Here is a 9,645-nt window from a genome sequence, read left to right as displayed (position 1 = left end):
TTATTCTAAGAGTAGGCTTAGTAAGAGATGTCTGTTAACATCTCAAATTGTGTTACATTTCACTCTGTAAGAGAAACCTTTAAGTTACACTTTACATATGCACAAAAGCCAATTTAGACCAATTTAATGAAATCTCACAAATGTAATCATGAAAAAAATCAGGTAAATCTCAACTGAGGGAAAATCTGCCAGATAATTGGTTATAATCTTCAAAAATATTAAAATCAGCAAAGGAAAGAAAATGCTGAAGAACTCTTTCTGATTGTGCAACAAAGAGATTGCAACAGCAATTCTGGTTTGAATTCTGGGGATATCTTGAAAAATCTAAGAGAGGAATTTATAGGTTTGGCCTATCAGTTAAAAGGGCAATTGAGATGTCCATGACATGTGTCAGAGTGCCTGTGATTGAGTTCTGGCTCTGCTGAGGAATCCAGATTCCTGCTAATGCACATACTGGTAGGTAACAGATGATGGTTCAGGTTCTTAGGTCCTTGATACCCAAGTGGAAGACCCAGATTGAGTTCCTGGCTCCCGTCTTCAGCCTGGCCCACGCCACTACTGTAGGCATCTATCTTTTTCAGTCTGTCTGTCACTGAAATAAACAAACAAAAGTTTCAAGGTAATTTTTTCAATTTTTGGAAAAAATTATAAATCTATACATAGTTTCTTCACAGTATACATTTTCCATGAACTTTTTGAAAACCCCTTATTTTCTTCTTTTGTACGGGAAGGTCCTTGTTTATAAGTTTTATACATCAAAGTATTTGGGCAGATGATATATCATCTTGTCAACTGATCCTTAAATAATTAAGAGAAAAATCTAATCTTTTTCTTGTTCTTGTAACTTTTTCTCACCTTAAGTTTGGAATTAGTTCAAAATTAAAATAATCTTATTATAAAATATCACGAAAGCTAGAAACAGTGGAAATTTTCACCAAAACATGAACAGCCAAATTGTAGTGTAATCATAGAACATAATGCAACTTGGAAACTAAATGGAACAAACTACTGATGCGTACAATCACATCGATGAATCTCAAAGGCCTTATGTTTAATGAAATAATACAGACACAAAAATAATTACTGTGTAATTTTGTGGTAAGAAATTCTAGAACAAACACAGTGTATCCATAATAAGAGAAATTAGACCTGTACATACCTGGCTTGGCAGGATAAGAGTCAAAGCAGACTGGTTGCAAAATGGTACAGGGGAAATTTTGGGGATGATGGAGATGTGCTGTATGCACTGGGTTGACTGCTAGGCAGGTGCATACTCCTGTCTACCCTTTTAAAACATGTGACTTGGGGCCAGCACTGTGGTGTAGCCTGTAAAGCTGCCTCCTGCAGTGCCAGTATCCCATATAGGCGCTGGTTCATGTCCCAGCTGCTCCACTTCCGATCCAGCTCTCTGCTATAGCCTGGGAAAGCAGTAGAAGATGGTCCAAGCCCTTGGGCTCCTGCACACATGTGGAAGACCCAGAGGAAACTCCTGGCTCCTGGCTTCGAAGCTCCAGCCATTGCATCAATTGGATAGTGACCCAACAGATGGAAGACCTCTCTCTCTCTGCCTCTCCTTCTCTCTCTGTATAACTCTGACTTTCAAGTAAAATAAATAAATCTTTTAAAAAAAGTGAATTTAGCTTATGTAAATTATAGCTGCTAAACTGATTTTAAAATAAAACATCACTGGTAATAGAAAAAAGTGGAAATGAAGGAAATACAGAGCGAGAAAATTATCACAAAAAACATTTTTTAAAAAAGATTGTAACTGTGGAACTGTTCTCTCTGGAAGTATTTCTTTTTCCTTTTTTTTTTTTTTTTTTTTTTTTTTGACAGGCAGAGTGGACAGTGAGAGAGAGACAGAGATAAAGGTCTTCCATTTCCATTGGTTCACCTTCCAATGGCCGCTGCTGCTGGCGTGCTGCGGCTGGTACACTGTGCTGATCTGAAGCCAGGAGCCAGGTGCTTCTGGTCTCCCATGCAGGTGCAAGGCCCAAGCACTTGGGCCATCCTCCACTGTACTCCCGGGCCACAGCAGAGAGCTGGACTGGAAGAGGAGCCACAGGGACAGGATCCCGTGCCCCAACCAGGACTAGAACCCAGGGTGTCGGCATCACAGGTGGAGGATTAGCCTAGTGAGCCGCGGTGCCGGCCTTTCTGAAAGTATTTCTAATAAGGAGTCATGAAATGGTAAAATATCAGTTTACTGAAACTTAATCAGCTCACAACTGTAATAGGCTTATAAGCATTTAATTTACTTATCTCTTATTTTTAATTTTATGTATTTAATAAAATCTTATTATAAAAATATCTTAACCAAACCACTTTATTATGTAAATTTGCTGATTTAATGTGTTCTTTATCCTCATAGCTTAAACTTATCTTAATTATATTTTGTTAAAATAGTGTTGTTTGTTTTCAAACCAAACAATTCAATTAGCATAACTATGCTAGCAAATATCCTCATTAGCTTGGCCAATCAGAAGAACACCATGACTTCACTACCCACATATCCACTAGAATATTTTAAATGTTTAATACCAAAAGTATTGTGATGGATAGTTTACCTGCACACACTGTATCTTATTCTTCTAAAACTGAGAGCATTTTGCATTACTACAGGGGTAGTGTGTTTTAAGAGCAATATACCTAATATTCTTGGGAACAATGGTTCATCTTTACAAAAGAAATATATGGTTCCTAAAACAGGAAAATGATTTATGTTTCCTGAGCTGTGCAGGAAAAGCACAGCAAGGGCTCATTACACCTGGGCCTCATCCTGGAGTATCATCTTTGCTCTTTGCAGAGCACTCATTCCAAAGAACACCGATGAGCTGCAAGAACTGATACATAATCCATTTCTTTTAAAACAATTCTTTTTCAGACTCATTATGCTGGAATAAAAGAGAAAAGTCCTCTAAGATTTAAATATCAAAGATTATGCACCATAATTTTCCTCTTCTGTTCATGGGTGGATTATTCAGTGCCCTTAAGTGCCATCTCTAAATTATTTAAAGGAAACTAAGCAATCTAAATTCTTCTGCTGCCTGAATTATTTAGGTCATAAATGTTTCCTATTGAATGCTTTTGTGGTCACATTTTGTGTCTTGGCCTAAGTGAATAAAATTAATGCAATAATACGAAACAATAGCTAGAAATAATACATGGAGTGACTGCCATTGTTTTATACTTATGAAATTCATGGAGTAGATATTGGCAATAATATGCTTTTTTTTTTAGTAAAGCATTGCACCAATAAAAAAATTATTCTCTGTGTGTGTGTATGTGTATGTTTCTTGTATCTTGCTTAAAAGCCAATTTCAATAAATGTTCCTCTGCCAATTTTTAAAGGTACTTCTAAATCTACTGTTACTAGCTCAGGTTTCCATACCTATTACAATATTTTCTGTTGGCAATAATATACTTACTGATGTGGCTGATTACCATGCTGAAGAAAAGGTGACAATCTGTCATTTGATGGGAAATCCAGAGGGCTCTCTCTGGAGCATACCTGTGATTACATTGCTAAAAGATAATATTGTGCTTCATTTCCCCCCCTGGTTAGGAGCAGACTACTTTGAAGTCTTCCTAGAACCCTTTTTGTGATTACATATATTTTCTTGTTGATTGGTGCTTTAATTCCATGACATATGATTTGAATTTCAGATTTTATTTCTCTTGGCATGTTCATGTCAGTTTGAGAAGTGGGAGATAGGAGGAGGGGGGCAGTTAAAAGTTCCAAAATCACAGGGCCAGAAGAAAAATAAGCTTGTTGACTAAATGATTCAGAAAGAGAAAAATAAACAACGGGAATATTTTGTTCAAGAGACATTATATTGAATATATGGGATTACTCAGAATTGAATACTATTTTAATGTAATGCGATCCTTTTCAGAGCTTTATGGTTGCAAATAATCGAAGCTAACTCAAGAGGCAGAGAGTCCCTAACTTATGATGGGTTCACTTTTTGACTTCATGGTGGAGAGAAAGTGAACACTTTCAAATTGTACTTTGAATTCTGAAATTGGATCTTTTCCCAGCACTAGTAATATGCAGTGCCATCCTCAGGCAGGATGCTGGGGAGCTGCTGTAGCTACAGCTCCCAATCAGTGAGGCATTCCCATGGAAAGCAAAGGACACGCAACAGTGTGCTGTGTTGCTCAACCAGGCTCTGTGGAGGTGAGGTGGAGCAAATGCATTTTTGAGATGTGTTTCAGTAGTTCTCACAAATCCCCTGGGGGATATTTTCAAAGACTCCCAGTGAATGCCGGAAATCACAAATAATACCAAATTCTAGCCATGAGGGTACTTAAAAACTTTATAGAAGATGCATATTAGTACTTTCAAAGATTTTATTTATTTATTTATTTATGAGAGTGGCAGAGAGAGAAAGAAATGAAACTTCCATCCACTTGCTCACTCCCCATATGGCTGGCTGAAGTCAGCAGCCAGGAGCTTCATCTCTGTCTCCCACGTAGGCTGCAGGGACCTAGTATTTGCACCATCTTCCACTGCTTTTCCTAGGCCATTAGCAGGGAGCTGAATTGGAAGTGGAGCAGTGGGACTTGAACCAGCACCTATATGCAATATCAGCATTTCAGGCAGCTTTACCCACTAAGCTACAGTGCAGGCTCCTCATACTATCTTATCACATTCTAATTAACTTTTTGAAGTATCCTCAGGTACTGTTTTTTTACCTATATCATATGGTAAAATAGAACAATTACAACAACATACAATAATAAAAGTTATGTAAATATGGTCTCTCGCAATATCTTAATTTCTTATGGCACTTTAGTAATATTTTCAGACTATGGTTGATCAAGGGTAACTGAAACCATGGAAAGCAAAACCATAGATGAAGTGGGGTTACTGTATTTTCTTTTCTTTTTTTTTTAAAGATGTGTTTATTTTATTTGAAAGGCAGAGTTACAAAGAGGCAAAGAGAGAGAGAGAGAGAGAGAGAGAGAGAGAGGTCCCCCATCTGCTGGTTCACTCCCCAGATGGCCACAACGGCCAGAGCTGCGCGGATCCAAAGCCAGGAGCCAGGAGCCTCTTCCAGGTCTCCCACGCGGGCACAGGGGCCCAAAAATGAGTCATCTTCTACTGCTTTCCCCGGCCATAGCAGAGAGCTGGATTGAAGTGGAGTAGCCGGGACTCACCGGCACTGCTGGTGGCAGCTTTACCCGCTACGCCACAGTGCCAGCCCCAGGGCTACTGTATTTTCATCACATGATGAGTTTATCAGCTCATAACTCCATTGAGAGTCAATGAGCATCTATCTGCACTTTAAGGAAAATATAAATAAAAATCTTAGAAGTGCTGTAGAGATAGAATTTACTAGATAGACAAAGCACTACTTCATACAACAAGAGGGTAAGAATTCCATGTCCCCAAAGATGGAGAGTTGGAAAGCTGTACCTCTCCCACTAGGTCTCCTAAGTCTGATTCTCTCTGTACTTTTGTTATCATTTGCCTTTCTCAGTAGACTGGCTTCAGTTCACACAGCATGCAGAACTTGGTTGACTGTTGTCTATGGAAAGATTTTTAATAAACAGTCATACAGTGGTACGTTACCTGTTTATTAACTGAAACTTAATCAATTAGCAAATGCAATATGCTTATAAATCTTTAATTCACTTATCTTTCTTAATATTAATGTCATGTGCTTTTCATAAGCTATAATATATACCTGTTCAGGGCCAGCATTGTGGCACAGTGGGTTAAGCCACTGCCTTTACACCGGCATCCCATATGGATGTGATTCGAGACCTGGCTGCTTCACTTGCAATCCAGCTCCTTGCAAATGTGCCTGGAAAAGCAGTGGAAGGTGGCTCAAGTATTTGGCCTCTACATCCACATAGGAGACCTGGAAAAAGCTCCTGGATCCTGGCTTCAGCCTGGCCCAGTCCTGGCCTTGCAACCTTGGGGAGCGAAAACAGCAGTTAGAAAACTTCTCCTCCCTCTCCCTCCCCCCCGCCCTTCCCCCTTCCTCCTCCCCTTCCCTCTTTCTCTTTCCCTTTCCCTCCTCTCCCTTGATGCTGGCTTCAAATAAATTTAGAAAGCTTTAAAAATTAAAAATGTGTCATTTTCCAGAGTCTACACACTTAATCACCCTGAAATTAAGTGAAGGTTCTCTCATTTTCATTTTTATCTCAGTGTTTCTGCTTCTATGACATGGAATCTGAGCACTTCACATACAGTGACATCAAACTTTTAAAAGGCATTAAGACTCAGAATTCTCACAATTCTTCATATTTTTGAAGAGTATAACATCATATATATGTATATACTTACAATAATTTATCCTTAAAATATTCAGAATCCTTGCAGAATAAAATTTAGCCAAAGCTATAACAAAGACTGAGAGTTTAGCCATTATCAAACAGCTGCTTTCAAAACTGCTGCCTTTGGAGTTGGGTTTTCTGATGTAGTGAGTTAAGCCTCTGCTTGGGACTCCTGCATCTCCTATCAGAGTGCCTGAGGTCAAGTCCCACCCCCTCTTCTAACACACCTTCCGGCCAATGCACCTGAGAGGCAGCAGATGGTGGCTCAAGTATTTGGATTCCCCCTTCCCACATGGGAGACCCAGATGGAGTTCCTGTCTCCTGGCTTCTCTTGGCTTGGTGTTCCTGGCTCCTGGCTTAGTCCTGGCTGTTATAGGCATTTGTGTAATAAGCTACCAAATGAAAGATTTCTTTCTCTCCTCACTCTCCCTTTCAAGTAAATTAATAAATAAATATTTCTTAAAAGCTACTACCTTTCTCTTTTATATGCCACTTTGGAGATGACTGCAACCAGTTGTGTTCTCTAGAAGTTTCAGAAGCAAACTATTTTCCCTTCGTAATTCCTTCAAAACCCTCATTGATCCTGCTGATCGGGTCTTTAGAGTCTACAATGTGACTCATCTTCTCATACTTTCCTGGAAACTACCTATTTGTTTTTATTAAAACCAATTTTGTCTTCTGGATTTGCCTTAGATATTGAATTCGTATTAGGTTCACATCAGAGCACTGGGAGAAATAGAAACAGTATAAATAAATCAAATCAAATGAATAAAGCATTAGTTGGGCTGTGCAATGGAACAGAAGTGTTTGTGTGTTTGCAGGAAACTCAATATGAGATGAATGGCTTTGGTGACCATGTTCACAGCTAGTAGAGGTACCAAATGAGCAGACCAAAGGCAATAAGTCTTTCATACACACTTCAGTGGCTCATCCAACTCAGATTTGCATGGTCTTTGCAACTCAGCTGTTGAATTCTTGTTTCACTTTGAAACCAAAGGCTTTGACTGTAATTTTACATGTTAAAATGATCCTGTCTTAGAATGGGAATTTGTCCTGTCAGTCAAGATGCAGGTTAAGATTCCACCTTATATTTAAATATCTGAGTTCAATACCTGGCCCTGGCTCCAGAATCCAACTTCCTGCCAATGCAGACCCCTGGGAGATGGTGGTGGTGGTTTAAGTAATTGAGTTCCTGCCAATGTGAGACCTGGGTTGAGTTCCTGGCACCTGCTTTTTGTCTCCAGCCCAGCATTTGGAAAGGGAACCAGTGGATGGGAGGTCTCTCCATCTGTCTCTCTGCCTCTCAAATAAATTAAAAACTAAAAAAAAATTTAAATGTTGATGAATAATTTGCTATTGATTTGGATAGAGTTCGTGAAAGTAATGCGATACACTTTATAGTTAACTATAAGATGTTAGGGAGGGTAGATTCATAATTATCAAAGACTCAGTATGTGAAAGTCAGCAGAATTTTACACCCAGCAGTTGGTAGTTACAGTTCTGTAATTTCAAGAGAATTTTTTTCAGAATGGTAGTAATTTATATAAAGAAAATGTGGTATATATACATAATTTGTTTTCTTTTCACAAAGCAATGTCTATATTAAAATAATGCAGACTTTCAGGATGTGACATGTTAAGCAGTGAAAAGTGGTAGCACATATTTCACCAGCAGCCACCAGAACTCTTTGAGGCCATGAAAAATGTCACTACATTTCACCCAGATCTGCTAGGTTAGCAAGAGTTTGAAAAAATGTCAGTAAGGCTGAAAAACAAAGACGGACAGTGCTATTTCAGTAACATTCAATTTTCAATGTGTTGATTAACCTCACTGTTCACTGCTTTGAAAAATAAAGTTATGAACCTAATTATATGTTTTTATTTTAATCACTTTTTTCCAGTAACTCCAGTAGATTATACTATAAATTCTAAGGTATTCTTACTTATCAAAGTTCAGATTTTAACTTTTTAGAAATCTTATTTATTTCTTAAATGACTAGGGAATATTTAAGACATTTTAAAAGTATTTTCAAACATCATCCAACTCTATTACTTGGATTTCCTTATGAAAAAAGTTTGAGAAGGTAGAAAAATTGAAGGAAAAATCTAACAAAACAATGGATGATGATCTCAGGAGGTTGTTAACTGTTCAGAAATAATTAAATAAAAGTGAAAATCCTTTAAAGAAGAGTTAGAATATCTTATCCCTCAGGCTTTATACAATCTCTGAACATAAGAAACAATAAGATTTTAAAAAAGTCTACATTAAATCTCTGAGAAAAAGACCTTTCAAAAAACTTGACATCAGTTTTGATGGTAAAATCATCTAAATCCTGAAAATTATCTATATTGCAGCACTACCACCACCACAAAACAAAAAATATGGGGATAACACAGATTTTGTTAAAACTTCATATGCAAGAGAGAATTGGGTGAATTATTTGGAGAAGTTGATACAAATGCAGTCAGGGTGGAAGCAGTTGTTAATAATAATTGTTCAGGTTAATTTTACCCTCTTTATTAATTGGATTATTATAATCATATCCTTTTTAACCCATAAAAATTGCATAATTCAGGAATTGGCATTGTGGTACATTGGGGTGAGCCGCTGCTTGCACTGCCAACATCCCATATCAGAATCCTTGTTAAAGTCACAGTTGCTTTGTTTCCTTTTTTTTTTTTTTTTTTTTTTTTTTTTTTTTTTGACAGGCAGAGTGGACAGTGCGAGAGAGAGACAGAGAGAAAGGTCTTCCTTTTGCCATTGGTTCACCCTCCAATGGCAGCCGCGGCCAGCACGCTGCGGCCGGCGCACCACACTGATCCGATGGCAGGAGCCAGGTACTTCTCCTGGTCTCCCATGGGGTGCAGGGCCCAAGCACTTGGGCCATCCTCCACTGCCTTCCCTGGCCACAGCAGAGAGCTGGCCTGGAAGAGGGGCAACCGGGACAGAATCTGGTGCCCCGACCAGGACTAGAACCCAATATGCCGGCGCTGCAAGGCGGAGGATTAGCCTAGTGAGCCGTGGCACCGGCTTGCTTTGTTTCTAATATAGCTTCTAGCTAAAGCACCAAGGAAGGCAGTGGAAGCTGGCCCAAGTTGTTGGGCTCATGCCACCCATGTGGGAGACCTAAACAAAGATTCTGGCTCCTGGTGTGGACCTGTTCCAGATCTGGCTGTTGCAGGCATGTGGAGAGTGTATCAGTGGATGGAAGATCTATCTCTCTCTCCCTCTCTCTCTGTCTCTCTCCCTATCGATCTGCCTTTCGAATAAATACATAAATCATTTAAAATAATTATGTGATTCAACTTTAAATACTTTTTTAGTTGTCTAGCTTCACCAAATCAGATATTAACACTA

The sequence above is a fragment of the Oryctolagus cuniculus genome, chromosome 2 (genome assembly GCF_964237555.1).
Source record: "Oryctolagus cuniculus chromosome 2, mOryCun1.1, whole genome shotgun sequence".
NCBI lineage: Eukaryota > Metazoa > Chordata > Mammalia > Lagomorpha > Leporidae > Oryctolagus > Oryctolagus cuniculus.
The sequence above is the reverse complement of the archived record's forward strand: the minus strand, read 5'-3'. Positions refer to the sequence as shown.